Below are 16,963 nucleotides of genomic sequence, written 5' to 3' on the forward strand. Positions count from 1 at the left end.
TAAGATTAGTCTCGTCATTTTCCAACGAACTTCCCTGCTTTCGCATTAATCGATTTAGCGAAACCCACGGGATGTGGTTCAGTGTCTTAACCATTGTCCGAGGTCGCAAGTCTTACAGTCAATGTAAAGTTTTTTGTCGTTTGAGTTGGTTGGTTTTTCTTTTTGTTCTATTGCACTCTCTGTTTTCATTCACCTTGTATCGTTAAATAATGCCTAGATTGTCTTGCTCATTTGGTAAAATGTTGTTCTCCATACCTAAAGTCTGACTGGTAGTCTCCGAAGCAGAACCGACTTTCATCAAAAACACAACAGGCATCCACCCTGCCCTCCAATGAGGTATCTCTTGACGTCACTCAAGACGCAAGTGGTGGTGGTTTGGGGTCAGTGGAACTCACGCTACGGGGCTTCTGGCTCGGAGCTGTCCTTGAAGTTTGTTGTGTCAGTGTGGTGCCAACTGCTACTCAGATTTCCGTGGCAGACGCAGTACGATGCCAAACACGATGGTCTTCCCTGTTGGTAGCGGCGCGTGGCTGCCCGGAGCCAGGTATTCTTATGGCCGTACATTCTCTTGACAACAGGCAGCGGCAGTCATGTACAGTGACAACATTCCTGTCAATTTTTTTTGCAATATCGTAGAAGAAACGCACACATTCACGTTGCCCTCTTACGTGACCTCGTTCAAACTCACCAAGACCAACCTCAAAGGTCACTAAAGCTCACGATCGTTACGGTATGTACACTACTGGCCATCAAAATTGCTACACCAAGAAGAAATGCAGATGATAAACGGGTATTCATTGGACAAATACATAATACTAGAACTGACATGTGATTACATTTTGCCGGCCGAAGTGGCCGTGCGGTTAAAGGCGCTGCAGTCTGGAACCGCGAGACCGCTACGGTCGCAGGTTCGAATCCTGCCTCGGGCATGGATGTTTGTGATGTCCTTAGGTTTAACTAGTTCTAAGTTCTAGGGGACTAATGACCTCAGCAGTTGAGTCCCATAGTGCTCAGAGCCATTTGAACCATTTGATTACATTTTCACGCAATTTGGGTGCATAGATCCTGAGAAATCAGTACCCAGAACAATCACCTCCGGCCGTAATAACGGCCTTGATACGCCTGGCCATTGAGTCAAACAGAGCTTGGATGGAGTGTACAGGTACAGCTGCCCATGCAGCTTCAACACGATACCACAGTTCATCAAGAATTGTGACTGGCGTATTGTGACGAGCCAGTTGCTCGGCCACCAATAGCTAGACGTTTTCAATTGGTTAGAGATCTGGAGAATGTACTGGCCAGGACAGCAGTCAAGCATTTTCTGTATCCAGAGAGGCCCGTACAGGACCTGCGGTCGTGCATTATCCTGCTGAAATGTATGCTTTCGCAGGGATCGATTGAAGGGTAGAGCCACGGGGCGTAACACATTTGAAATGCAACGTCCACTGTTCAAAGTGCCATCAGTGCGAACAAGAGGTGAGCGGGACGTGTAACCAATAGTACCCCATAAGTTCACGCCGGGTGATACGCCAGTATGGCGATGACGAATACACTCTTCCAATGTGCGTTCCCCGCGATGACGCCAAACACGGATGCGACCATCATGATGCTGTAAACAGAACCTGGATTCATCCGAAAAAATGACCTTTTGCCATTCGTGCACCCAGGTTCGTCGTTGAGTACACCATCACAGGCGCTCCTGTCTGTGATGCAGCGTCAAGGGTAACTGCAGCCATGGTCTCCGAGCTGATAGACCATGCTGTTGCAAACGTCGTCGAACTGTTCGTGCAGATGGTTGTTGTCTTGCAAATGTCCCCAGCTGTTGACTCAGGGATTGAGACGTGGCTGCACGATCCGTTACAGCCATGCGGATAAGATGCTTGTCATCTCGACTGCTAGTGATACGAGGCCGTTGGGATCCAGCACGGCGTTCCGTATTACCCTCCTGAACCCACTAATTCAATATTCTGCTAACAGCCATTGGATGTCGACCAACGCGAGCAGCAATGTCGCGATACGATTAACCGCAATCGTGGTAGGCTACAATGCGACCTTTATCAAAGTCGGAAACGTGATGGTAGGCATTTCTCCTCCATACAGGAGGCAATCACAACAACGTTTCACCAGGCAACGCCGGTCAACTGCTGTTTGTGTATGAGAAATCGGTTGGAAACTTTCCTCATGTTAGCACGTTGTAGGTGTCGCCACTGGCGTCAACCTTTTGTGAATGCTCTGAAAAGCTAATCATTTGCGTATGACAGCACCTTCTTCCTGTCGGATAAATTTCGCGCCTGTAGCACGTCACGTTCGTGGTGCAGCACTTTTAATGGCCAGTAGTGCATTTACGGAAAACCTGATTTGCATCCTCATATTGGTTTTATCAGCGCCAGGTTTATGCGACTTGTCGGAAATTTGGATAGACATCATCTTTCAGATGTGGACCCACACCTACCAATTTAAATTTATGTGTATTAAAGTTGTCAAAAGAAAATAATAGTGCGCAGATACACACACACACACACACACACACACACAAACACACACACAGACACGGAGAGAGAGAGAGAGAGAGAGAGAGAGAGAGAGAGAGAGAGAGAGAGAGAAAGAGAGAGAGGGAGGCAGAGAGAGAGAGAGAGAGAGAGAGAGAGAGAGAGGGAGTATATCAAATGAAATGTCGAAAACGGTTCTACATACTTGTAAGCCAGCTGAACCAGGTACGCGAATGGTTCTGCATTCGAAAGTGTAACAGCACTCTTAGTGAACATGTGAAGTAGTAGACTGAGAACCAGAGACGTTTTTGAATGTACACACAATAAAAATTTAAAAATAAAACTAGCAAATGAACAACATTTGAGCAAATTCGCCTACAATGTCTGCAAGTACGGCTTGGTATCTTTGGCCGCACAGACAGAAAATATCGAATATCAGCATGTTTAATGTTTTTTATTTCAGTCTTTGATCACAATATGAAGTCTTTAGACGATGACCGGTTTCAGTCCGTAATGACCATCCTCAGATCTTTTTTACACCATGTCCTAAAATGATAAGGCCATAACGCAGGGCCGGCCAAACGCTGCAGTGTGCAGACGTGCGGAAGTGTTGCACATGTGCGCATGTGTGCGACAGGGAGCGACAGCCACATCTGTTATTAGACATGTTGTAAGTAGGCTGTTTAGGTTTTCTTATTGGTAACGCCACGTAGCGCTCTGTATGAAAAATCACTGGCTGTGCTGTGTGCAGTCTGTGGCTAGTTTGCATTGTTGTCTGCCATTGTAGTGTTGGGCAGCTGGATGCGAACAGCGCGTAGCGTTGCGCAGTTGGAGGTGAGCCGCCAGCAGTGGTGGATGTGGGGAGAGAGATGGCGGAGTTTTGAAATTTGTAAGACTGGATGTCATGAACTGCTATATACATTATGACTTTTGAACACTATTGAGGTAAATACATTGTTTGTTCTCTATCAAAATCTTTCATTTGCTAACTATGCCTATTAGTAGTTAGCGCCTTCAGTAGTTTGAATCTTTTATTTAGCTGGCAGTAGTGGCGCTCGCTATATTGCAGTAGTTCGAGTAACGGAGATTTTTGGTGAGGTAAGTGATTTGTGAAAGGTATAGGTTAATGTTAGTCAGGGCCATTCTTTTGTAGGGATTTGTGAAAGTCAGATTACGTTGCGCTAAAAGTGTTGTGTGTCACTTTAGTGAATGTCTGAGTACGTTCAGGTTTGCTCAGCTGTTTGAAAAGCAAATAATGTAAGAGGTTTATCAGCACAGTAATTCAGAAATTTTTCTAAGGAGACGTTTCATATGTCAACCCTTAGCCGAGGATACCTCACTGGAATCTTCTGATTTTTTTCTTGTAGTTTGTGTAATTAGTGTAGCTTTTGTTTATTTCTAGCGCGTAATTATAGAGAGAATTTCCTTTGTAGTTGTAGTTTTTCATTGTTGTACAGTAAAACAGTTGTGGCATGCATGTAGATTTGCAGCAAGTATTTCGCAGCTGCGCTTGCGATTAACCAGATATTATTTTCAGTGTTATGTTAATGTGCTTTCTTATTTTTGCTCTTCAAATTGTGCTTTTCTGTGTTATCGTGTGAAATATTGTGACAATTATGGCGTGTGAAAAACGTAATACTAGGCTCCAAAGTAAACTGAGAAATGACAGTGAAGACGAAAGCAGTGTGTTAGCGCCACCGTGTATTGAATTAACTAATGTTCAACATAGTAATTTGGTAATTGTGCATAGGGAAATGGAGCGGGCGGCAAACAATGGCGTAGACAGTGAAACAATTAGTGAACAGGGAAGCATTATCGATCGATCGGTCGGCAACAACTCGCCTCAGGATTCCGAAATGACAGGACACAATCTTGCAAACACTGTAGATTCAGGTTTTTTGTCCTCACCGTTTTCTCAAATAAATCAAGACACATTTTCTGCTTTTCAAAATGCGAATATTGCCGGTTCAAATACACTGTCGAATAGCACTGAGGAACATGTTTCAGACACTGTGCACTGTTATTACAGTTAATGCAACAAATGGGACAAAGGCTACAAAAGTTAGACACAACGCTTGAACAAAATCAGAAACAAATGGAACAAAATCAAAAGTTAGACACGATGGAACAAAATCAGAGACAAACACAGCAAAAGCTTCAAAAGTTAGACGCAATGGAACAAAATCTTCAAAAGTTAGACACAATGGAACAAAATCTTCGGAAGTTAGACACCACACTTGAACAACACATGAAGATTTAACTACTGAGTTACATAACATTGAATCGATATGTCAAAAAGTCTGTAATGACGTAAAAACACAAATTTGTGAGCATTTTCAACCTATTTTTTCACGGCATGAAAATTCATTACAGAATCACAAGGCAGCCATAAAAGAACTGCAAACCATTGTTCATGAAAATCATGAGACCTTGTGGGCTAAAATTGACTCAATTGCATCTACCGATTTGGTTACGCAACTTGCAAAAACTCAGGAAAACTTAAAGGACACAGTAGATTCGATTTCAACACAAATGGACACTGAAACGTGGTTCAGAAAAACACACTGAGGAAATGTGTTCACTATCGCAGAAAGTAGCCGAACTTTCGGATCATTTCACTAACTTATTTACAAAGATAGATGATGATCTGAATGACACAAGACCCGTAGCCTTCACTGACACAGAAGAGTATGAACAAATTAGAAAATTCAAACAAAATCAAAATCAAATCAATACACAGTACAAAAGAGAAATCCGGGAAGTAAAAGATCAGTTGACGCAGGTAATACAAGAATTACATATTTCAGAAGACACTCGCGCTCCAGTACGGGAAGAGGGACATAGAAATACGGAACAACCACAAAATAATAACACAGGACACTTTGGAAATTATGAAAGAAATTGGCAAGGCGCATTGGATTTTGAGATGGAACCGCCGAAACGAAGTAACAGTGAGCGATGTGCGACTCGCCGACATGATGATTTCGACTATAAGCTGTTCATTACTACACGTAAATTCAAAACATTTAAGAATTCTGACAACGACATTCATCCACAAGCATGGCTTCACCAATTCTCTCATTGTTTTCATCCCAACTGGTCATTGGAGCACAGGTTAGAATTTATGTGTGGCTACTTAGAGAATGATCCAGCTGTAAGGATGCGATCGGTCATTCACGATTGTCACAGTAAAGGAGAATTTTATCATGCCTTCCTCTCAGCGTATTGGTCTCAAGCTACACAAGACCGAGTAAAACATAGCATCATAATGATGAAACGCTTCGAACAATCTGTATTTTCCAGTCTTTTGAAATATTTTGAAGACGTGTTGCATAAGAATCAGTATCTTTCAAACCCATACAGCCCCTCAGAACTCATCCGCATTTGCCTAATCAAACTGCCTGAACATTTACGACATATTTTAGCAGGACGTTGCAAAGACGACATTGAAGCTTTTCAGGGACTGTTACAAGAACTGGAAATTGACACTGACAATCGTGGAACGCGAAAACAGGAGCACAACAATTACAGGTCCCATCTGCCACAATTCCGCGATGACAGAAACAATACACGACAAGGCTATTCTTACAACGTAAATCGTGACCAAAACAGACACCACACGTATGACAACCGTTGGCAAAGTAGTAATAATCGCAGGGAAAGATCACCTCTCCGCGGTAATGAATATGACAGAGATTACCATAGAAACAGACAATATGGGAACAAAAACAATTATTATCAAGGGAGACAGAATAACTTCAGACGCAACAGTTCAGCTCGCAGTTAGGATTCAAGAAGAAATTCCCCATCACGTGACCGGCAAGAAAGAAACTATGGAATCTACCGACATGATGACAGACGATATAATCATAACGACAGACCTGAATTGCATCAGAACTGGCGAGCTTCAAACAGGGCAGGGCCTTCTTCTCAAGGTGAATTTGTAGAAGTTAGGTCTCGTAATCCCAATAACGACGCACGCCAACAAAGAGATAGCAGACAATGACCCATACCGCAGGCAGCCACGTGCACTGGCTGGCTCAGAGAAAAATAACATAGACGCTAACATTGAGAAAAATTCCAGTATTCTTTACCGACGTATACCGTATGATAATTGCGTTCAAGTTGAAACTCTGTGTACTAGGAAGAGTAAAGGTTTACACCACATTTCACATGTAAAACCGTTTATTGAAAGATAATCTGCTTTTTAACTTTGTCTTTGTCATAAAACTTTTCATTTCACATTTCTAGTATGCATTGTCAGACTTAGAAACTGTTACCATGCAACAATGTTTGAAGTTAAATATCCAGTCAAGAACCAAGAGAACTTATTTAAACAGAAATTACGAATGCATTGTTACTGGGAACAGACGACACAGTGTTATTGTGTGTGTACATTCTTGCTTGTTAGTTGCACAATTACGTAACGACTATAAGGCTCCCATACCTAGAATATTTACCAGTACTGCTAATGAGATTTTAATGCAACATTTTGGTTTACTTGAAAATACATTCTGGATTTAAAGTACTTTCTGTGAGATACCAGATGACACCGTGGTTAGTTTATGTGACAGCTACACGATTATATCACGACGTTACTAATGAGTGACACAATTTATATTATTGCTTTTGCGCTGTATCTGTTTTATATCTGCACAGATTTTCTTAATTATTCTGGAAAGTAAAACATGTTTTAGTAGTAATTTTGTGGTATAGCTACAATGAGACAGCCTTTTCCGTAGCACAACAATACGTTAAATCACAGTACTTTCTTCATCACGGCAATAAGCGTAATAACTAAGATATCTATACGCAAACCATTTCACTTTTGTTTATCATGAGGTAAGTACATTGACTTCTGCAGAACTTAGCTTTCGGGGGACGATAACTACGACACTTCCACAGAGATTATCTTACAACAAGACGCACAGTTTAGTGCTACAGTACATGCATTTGAGTGATTAATTTTGTACTTAAAACATTTATTTTTAAAGATATTTGAAGTACAATGATACAAAGGTTTTCCGTGATACATTTCATTCCATTGCTGTAATCTGTAACACCTGAGGGTATAATTACATTAATCCTCAGGGGGGTACACGCTTACTTTGTGTATCATGTGTTTGGCAAGCACAAGGAGCCCTAGCTAATATGGTATTTGCTTATACAACTTTACACGTCGTTACCATGTTTCTCTAACACAGAATTACACAGCTATCTGATTATCTAACTGAGAGAGACGAACATTTATTTTACTACATCGGTGACACATGTTTACGCAATTACACAGTTGGGTAACTTCACACTTATGAAATTGTATTTCGTCTGTACTTTGTGAACTGTTCGTATTTTTTCGGAACCATTGTGATACTATGAGAGCTCTGAGTAATGTATTTGGTATGGGATCATGATTTTTAAAGTACATTAGAGGTAGATGACACTATTGAAATCAGCAGAGAATTTTTGTTTAGGTTTTGACATTATTGCACAAAGCTACAACGTTTTTGAGATTTGACTGAGGTGTTATGATGTTATTTTTACGACGGCGATGTGTATTATGCTGTTGAGGTATGTTTATGGTCAATAAGCTGATGTTACAAGAGGAATTTGATTGTGCTACGTATTTATTAAGATGAAATATTGAAGAAGTGTCAACGAATATGTATATGTGTAATAAGGTAAGGAATAATGAGTAGTGGTTAGGGACTCTGATTTGTGAAAAAGGATGTTGGAAACCAAGAATCGTATGTTAAGAGTTATGAAATGTGTGTAAATGCGTGAATGTATCACAATGCAGGCGAAAAATTTTTTGCACACTGTTATATTAATAGGATTTTGTTTCTACACATTTGCAACGCAAATTCTCGACCTGTGAAATTTTTTATATGAGACTGTCACTCTAATGCAAACTGCTGTCGTAAATATTTCGGTAGGAGAGTTAAGTGACCTTCACGTAATGAGTCGTGGGCACCCAGCTGCATGACAGTCGCCTGGAAAAAAGCCATTAGTGTGTGCACAGGTGGAGAAAAAAAAAGGGAGGCCATTATCCACGCTATTGACATTCCTTTGTAGAAAGCATCGCAAATATGACACGCTCAAAGTTGAAAACATATGATTATACTGTGGATCTCTTAATTTGTGATATTTACTAAAATGCCTAATGAAATGATGACAAACATTTCACGACTATTGTCTTGCTAGTTGAGAGAAATGCCATATGGCTTGCTTTATGTATTTATTTACTCATTTTGTTTAATATCTAGTTTCTAGCTGCACTGCAGCATTGGTTAAAATAAAATTTAATAGATGTACTAGTATAGTTATTTTATGCCTACAGATCCAGTCAATTATAAATTTATGATCTACTTCCAAGAAAACAAGGGAACATAAATAGACATTTCCCTTGACAGGAACTGCATAAATAATTTTTTTTACAATTTGGTAACTTGTCTACTAGAGTAAGTTCTCATGATGCATCACCCTAATGTTAAGATGTGATATAGGTATTAAACATGGCCATTTTTACTGTAATATTTTTTCTGCTTGAGCTATGTCATGTTTATTGCATGTGCTGCTGCTATTTGCCAGGCATAGTGCTACTAAATTTCACTTTGTATTACTCTGTTAAGCTAGTTTTACTACTGATTTATTTTTCTTGTTGCTGCACATTGGCTCATATCAGTTGTAATGTTGCATTGCTTGGTAATTTATATTTACTGTAGCTTACTTTGACAATTTACATTTTTTTGTCATTGCTGTTTGTGTTAATTGTTTTGTGTTGCTGCATTGCCTCGTCCCTTAGTTTAGCATCTGAGCTCAGTAGATTTAAGTTAGCTTAAGAGGGGGTAGGCTATATAAGAGAACGAGTGGTGATGAATTGGAAGAAATGCATTGAGAAGCTATAAGAGAATGATCTGGCCAAATAGTACTTTGAAAGAGGATATGAACAAAAAAGTAGGCATTAGGAACAACAGGTTAAGGTAGGATTTTCTTGGAAATAAATGATGAGGTAAGATAATGGAAAATAAATAATGAGGTAAGAAATATGTGAACATATAAATACAGAAAGCATGCTTGGATAGGATTTTTTTGGTGGAAATAAATGTTGAAATAAGAGGAAAGATATACGGAATGAAGTTTTCAGTTGGACTGCAGTACCAAATGTCACACTGAAAACAAACCCTGTCCTGTGTTTTTGTGTTACTACGCTATGTATATTTGTGTTTTTCCTGTCTTTATGTGTTTAGCTGATATGAATTGTGTTGTGGAATTTTTCTAATAATATGTTATTTACTTTGTAAAGATGTTTAGACATTATTTATTCTGTTTTGTTTTAATGCTCATGTGTAAAGTTGATGTTTGAAAAGTTATTCTGATCTTTTATGTATTATGTCATAATTCCTATAACACTTATGTATATGTTAGTTCGATTCTTTTGTAAGGCCCATATTACTACAAATGTTATCTGTATTGTTATGTTCTTTAATGATATATTTTGTAACTTTGTCACTGTATTCTCATGTTACAATATTGTAATTGACACCAGTTCAGCAAATTAAGTAACTTGTAAGCATTCATTTCACTGCACACATTTCTGTTGGTCATAGAATATGGACAATATGTGAGAAGTAGGGACTGATAGTGTTTGCATGTGTGTTGATAATTCAGCAAGGGACTGGTTAACAGCATTGCTGATTCTAAGGATTTCCAAAAAGTTTTGTGAGTACACTAGTGGTGGTTTATGGACTTGCTATATTCTCTGCAAGACTATTCTATGGTGGTTGTCGCAACAGATGGCTGCTGGCCGTCTCTACATGGACTACAGTGGGTCTGCATCTTTGATGGCCCACCAATACCATTATTTCTACAAGGACTGCACTGGGTCTGCACCTCTGGTGGCCCACCAATACCGTAATCTCTACCAGGACTACAGTTGGTCTGCTCTGTGATGACCTACCTACCAATATTCTTCAAAACGTCGAATGACTCAGCTGTGGTGCTGTGGATTTGCTCTGTTGTGGCCCATTACCTGTCTGCATGTCAAGAGTCAGCACTGTCTTCCTGTTGGAAGGACAACACTACTTCAAGACTGCATGGAAATCCACTACTTCAGTGTGCATTTTCTTTTACTGCTCAGACTTTGAGGAAAACAGTGCAATTTTACTGTGATGAATGATCAGGACTGTCTTTATGGACTGTGATAAAATTTTAGCTTTTGACCAACATTGTATTAATAAGTGTGTGCATTTGATATCTTTCTTACTATAATTATGAAAAATTTTTTCAAATCTGTATTGGCCAGTGCCCAAAACAATTTGTAAAATTTTTTGTGGTGAGCATGGGGGCTATGTAAGTAGGCTGTTTAGGTTTTCTTATTGGTAACGCCATGTAGCGCTCTGTATGAAAAATCGCTGGCTGTGCTGTGTGCAGTCTGTGGCTAGTTTGCATTGTTGTCTGCCATTGTAGTGTTGGGCAGCTGGATGCGAACAGCGCGTAGCGTTGCGCAGTTGGAGGTGAGCCGCCAGCAGTGGTGGATGTGGGGAGAGAGATGGCGGAGTTTTGAAATTTGTAAGACTGGCTGTCATGAACTGCTATATACATTATGACTTTTGAACACTATTGAGGTAAATACACTGTTTGTTCTCTATCAAAATCTTTCATTTGCTAACTAAGCCTATTAGTAGTTAGTGCCTTCAGTAGTTTGAATCTTTTATTTAGCTGGCAGTAATGGCGCTCGCTATATTGCAGTAGTTCGAGTAACGGAGATTTTTGGTGAGGTAAGTGATTTGTGAAAGGTATAAGTTAATGTTAGTCAGGGCCATTCTTTTGTAGGGATTTGTGAAAGTCAGATTACGTTGCGCTAAAAGTATTGTGCGTCACTTTAGTGAATGTTTGAGTATGTTCAGTTTTGCTCAGCTGTTTGAAAAGTAAATAATGTAAGAGGTTTATCAGCACAGTAATTCAGAAATTTTTCTAAGGGGACGTTTCATAATGTGTCTTAAATGAACGGCGGCGGCTCATTAAACGGCTTGGTCATTAAACCGATTGTTTCAATGTATAGTGACATTTAGGGTTTTTTTTAAATGTGTGAAGGGCTACGCTCAGCTGAAGTCGATAAAACATAATATTCATCTAACTGTCGGTTATTATGCAGATTTCAGACGGAACTGTTGAAAGAGATAGCAATAATGGTATTGAAATAACAGGTGATCTTTGAGAGAGCTGCGGTTATCATTCAGTTCAGTGGTCAGTGACGCAGAAAGTATGTGGGTGTAACTGAGGGCACCGAGAATTAGTTATAAGAAACCATTTGAAATCATGACAGGTTCGTTGGAAGTCGATAAGTGCTCTCCTTCTTAAATACTAGTTGAAAAATATTACGCGTATTAAGTGTCGTCAGTCAAGCTGCCTTAATAAAAACCCACGGTTGTTAACTGTATTACATGTCTTACTGGGTTAAACTGTTAACATAAAATTAGATGTCTCAATGAGTAGACCGTGATAGTATTTTAAATGTTTAATACGCGAAATACCTTCCCTTGGTTGGTTTGCAAGCTCTGGAAAGAGCGTTAGAATGCGCCGTTACAGAGTATCCCAACAAGTGGATAAAGCGACATCTGTGCGTAGAAACATGCACTACATGAACGCTGACGGCTGCGGCGTGCACGCTGTGACCCGGAAGTTGCACATGTGCAGGAGCACCGCACGCGTGCAGAATTTCTGGCCGGCCCTGCCATAACGGCATCGTCAAAACATACAGATGTAATCAGCATAGCATCGTCATATAGATCTAAGATAAGATGTAGAATAGGCCGCATCGTCTACGCAGTCATTGAATAATGACTGTGTGGACGAGCCGGCCAGGGTAGCCGAGCGGTTCTAGGCGCTACAGTCTGGAACCGCCCGACCGCTACGGTCGCAGGTTCGAATCCTGCATCGGGCATGGATGTGTGAGATGTCCTTAGGTTAGTTAGGTTTAAGTAGTTCTAAGTTCTAGGGGACTGATGACCTAGAAGTTAAGTGCCATAGTGCTCAGAGCCATATGAACCATTTTTTTGTGTGTACGATGGCCGGCTGGGGTGGACGAGCGGTTCTAGGCGCCAGAGTCTGGAGCCGCGCGACCGCTACGGTCGCAGGTTTGAATCCTGCCTTGGGCATGGATGTGTGTGATGTCCTTAGGTTAGTTGGGTTTAAGTAGTCCTAAGTTCTAGGGGACTTATGACCACAGCAGTTGAGCCCCATAGTGCTCAGAGCCGTTTGAACGAACCCTGTTGAGGTGCTTTTGTGGACGATGCGGCCTATTCTACACCTTATTTTAGATCTATATGACGATGCTAAGCTGACTATATGTATATGTTTTGACGATGCCATTATGGCCTTATCACTTTAGGACGTGGTGTAAAAATATCTGAGGATGGTCATTACGGACTGAAACCGGTCATCGTATAAAGAATTCATAATGTGATCAAAGACTGAAATAAAAATCGTTTGACAGTATTGGATCACTGTTTGTATACGCCACCATGCCGCAGTTGGCGGAATATCAGTATGACATCCTAAACTAACTTTATAAGCAATTTTATTCTATATAAAAATAAAACAAGATCTAAAACGTATTAAATAAACCATGAATATAACAAAAGCTGCACAATACTTCAGAAATCGGTTTAATATACCTTTCACATAAAATCTGATACGCTTTACGTTATTAAATATGAATGTAGCAGCACATAATATAAATTTTGTTTATAAAGCAATACTGATGTAAATCAGCTTAAGCAACATATATAAGTTTTAGTGCAGCATATAACTGTCTTAGATAATTTTATTTATCTAATTAACTGTATAGGTCTTAAAGTATTAAATACACGGCCTGCCGGCCGAAGTGGCCTTGCGGTTAAAGGCGCTGCAGTCTGGAACCGCAAGACCGCTACGGTCGCAGGTTCGAATCCTGCCTTGGGCATGGATGTTTGTGATGTCCTTAGGTTAGTTAGGTTTAATTAGTTCTAAGTTCTAGGGGACTGATGACCTAGTAGTTAAGTGCCATAGTGCTCAGAGCCATTTGAACCATTTGCTCAGAGCCATTTTTTCTAAACATTTGCTCTGAATCTGTTTTACGATTCAGACTCGTTTCATGTTGCATCTAGCGGATAGACGTGTACAAGTATGGAGACAGCCTCATGAATCAATGCACGCTGCATGTCAGAACGGACTGTTCAAGCTGGTGGAGGATCTGTAATGATGTGAGGCGCGTGCTATTGGAATGATATAGGACCCGCGATACGTCTAGATACGACCTGACAGGTGACACGTACGTCAGCATCCTGTCTGATCGCCTGCATCCATTCATCTCTACTTGTGCATTCCGACAGTCTTGGGCAACTCCAGCAGGACAATGCTCTCACATCCACATTTGTTACAGAGTGGCGCCAGGAATACTTTTCTGAGGTTGACACTTCCGCTGGTCACCAAACTCCCCAGACACGAACATTATGGATCATATCTGGCATGCCTTGCAACGTGCTGTTCAAAGGAGATCTCCACCCTCTCGTACTATTACGGGTTTATGGACAGACCTGCAGGATTCATGGCGTCAGTTCCCTACAGCACTACTTCCGACATTAGTTGAGTCCGTGCCACGTCGAGTTACGGCACTTTTGCATTCTGGCGGGGGCCCTACACAATGTTAGGTAAGTGCACCAGTTTCTTTGGCTCTTCGTTTTATGACGCCGTCCAAAAGCCAGTATACTGCGGGCAGAGGAGCTTTAACAAATGGTTCAAATGGCTCTGAGCACTATGGGACTTAACTTCTGTGGTCATCAGTCCCCTAGAACTTAGAACTACTTAAACCTAACTAACCTAAGGACATCACACACATCCATGCCCGAGGCAGGATTCGAACCTGCGACCGTAGCAGTCGCGCGGTTCCGGACTCAGCGCCTTAACCGCGAGACCACCGCGGCCGGCAAGCTTTAACAGTAACCACCAATGGTGAGAATGGAAGGACTACTTCCAACCAAGTAACGTTCAAATAAAGCGGCTGACGAATGGGGGCATAGCAAAAAGAGCAGCTCATACGAACTCACTAATGTAAACAATTACATGAGGCGTGTAGCGACCCTTTTTTCCATCCCAACCTCCGTATCTTGCATGAAAGAAGGAACGTTAAATTATCTATACATTGACTGGTATTGAGGGGTTTTGTTTTATCCCGGGTAGTTCTTAAATTAACCCCAGTGAGACAGTACATGTATTGTCTTCCCAGTTCTGAAGGAAAAAACCATAAGTAAATTAAAACTAGTTTTTTCAATAGATTCTCGTTCACTTGTTTCAGTTACTAGTCTCCAGTTTATTCTTGGTGAAAATCATGTAACCTAATTATTTATGAACCTAAATCGAAGTAAAGTTCTAGACGAATAGTCAGTTTCAAATTAACACGTTATTTTATTTCACAATAATTATTAATAAATCAGTTCATTCACACGATGGCATTCAACGGGGTTCTTTGAATAAGTATTTAATCTGGAATCCCGTTAATACCAGAGATACTAAACAACGTTCTGTCACTTTAGATAAAAAGATTGTTCCCGTTTAATATCCATAAACTGTCACGAACTATGATTACTAGTCGCGTGAAGTAAAGCTTTTCCACTATCACAATACAAAGTCCGAATCTGTCCAAAAGTCGTTAATTCCGTAAAATATTTAAATCTTCACACGAAGTGACGTTAAGGACAGAGAGATTATTGATCACCTCCCCGTTCCTCTAATATGACAAAAGTTCTAATTCTGATCTGAAATTAATGCTTCCCAAAAAACAATCTCGTCGCGATTTATTCTTGCGCCCTGGTTTAATAAAGCTCCTATTGTTGCTTCCTAAAGCTGTAAGTCCTAATTGACTTCGAACAGACTAGAGGATAGAGACTGGAGTATCATAATTGCATTGTATGCCTATTTATACTTTAGTAAACGCTATCTTTGGTGTTCAAGACCTACGTTCTGTGACTATAATATTGATTTTCTCATATATAAGAGTAACTAATAATTTAACAATTTCTATCGTTTTTCCCCCCTCCCATGCTTCCAAAATTTATGATTAAAATTCTTTTCTTTTTCTATTATTTTTCTACTATAGATTTCCCTCTATTTGTCTCTTATTTCTATTTCGTAAATTACTACTTGTGGAGGGGCTTGGGACATTTTCTGAATTTATATTTCGAGGCCATGGGAGCTAATTAGGGAGCTATTTTGGTTTATTAATACCGAGAGGCGTTGTAGGTGTTAGAGGCGCCACACGTTGCCCCGACGAAGCCCAGTTCCGTCACGCGACCCGCTGCTCTTGCTCAGTGTTCCGACAGCAACTCACCGTTTCAAAGTCACCCCTGCAGCCCGGGCGCACTCCTTGCTCGCGTTCCTCCGCCAAGTTCCACTGCTGTTATACACACGCGTCCGACCGCAGGCAGCCAGCCCCGTTCTCTGTGTGTCGGTCGCGAACACCGCCGGTCCACCAGCTCCCTCTCCAGACCCTCCTCGCCACTCTGTCATGGCTCCCCCTTAAGACCCTGCCGTACCAAAGACCCCACGGACAGACGTACACCTTACGTGACCATTACGGCACTCCAACCCCAGTTCTCGATACCAGCAATATCGTACTACTTTTCTGCGAAGTAACAGACATACTTTTGTGACAGTATTCACATTTGGTTTTATTAATGTGTAGGTACTCCTTCTACCCGTGGTCTAGGGGAGTACTTGCTTCGGCAGTACATATACTAAAATTGGAACGATACAGAGAAGATTAGCATGGCCCCTGCGCAAGGATGACACGCAAAATAGTGAAGCGTTCCACATTATTCGGCCGGCACGGTAGCTCAGCGTGTTCGGTCAGAGGGTTTAGCTAACCTCTGTAACAAAAAAACTGAGTGGACGAATCAACGATCAACCTGGACAGGCGTCATCGGACGTCCGCCACGAACAAATTCAACGAACAATCTAGAACAAATTCAGATTAAAAAAAAAAAAAAAAAAAAAAAAAAAAAAAGGGTAGCGTCTTTGATTCATAATCAAAAGGTCTTCGGTCCTGGGTTCGATCCCCGCCACTGCCTAAATTTTGATAAATAATCAGCATTGGCGGCCGAAGACTTCCGGCATAATAAGTCGGCCTCATTCTGCCAACGGCCTTGTCAAAGAGGACGGAGGAGCGGATAGAGGTTTAAGGCACTCTCTTGTCCTAGTGGTGGGAAATTGCCCCTAATGGCGGAAGAATCAGCAATGATCAACGACATGAGGATGCAGATGGCAATGGAAACCACTGCATTAAAGACACGTAACGTGTATCCACAGAACATGTGGCCTGTCATTGAAGAAGTGTCATGACGATCTCTCCATTGGCAAAAGATTCCGGAATAGTCCCCCATTCGGATCTCCGGGAGGGGACTGCCAAGGGCGAGGTTACCATGAGAAAAAGATTGAAT

At 41.0% G+C, this 16,963-nt stretch overlaps 1 non-coding gene across 1 annotated transcript; it reads left to right on the forward strand.

The window, feature by feature from the left end:
* The first annotated feature begins 16,237 nt into the window (after positions 1–16,237).
* On the forward strand, positions 16,238–16,344 carry LOC124620876. Its single transcript, XR_006980390.1, has one exon. It is a non-coding gene; the product is annotated as a U6 spliceosomal RNA (small nuclear RNA).
* Positions 16,345–16,963: the final 619 nt, after the last annotated feature.

Source organism: Schistocerca americana, chromosome 6, assembly GCF_021461395.2.
Source record: "Schistocerca americana isolate TAMUIC-IGC-003095 chromosome 6, iqSchAmer2.1, whole genome shotgun sequence".
NCBI classification, from domain to species: domain Eukaryota; kingdom Metazoa; phylum Arthropoda; class Insecta; order Orthoptera; family Acrididae; genus Schistocerca; species Schistocerca americana.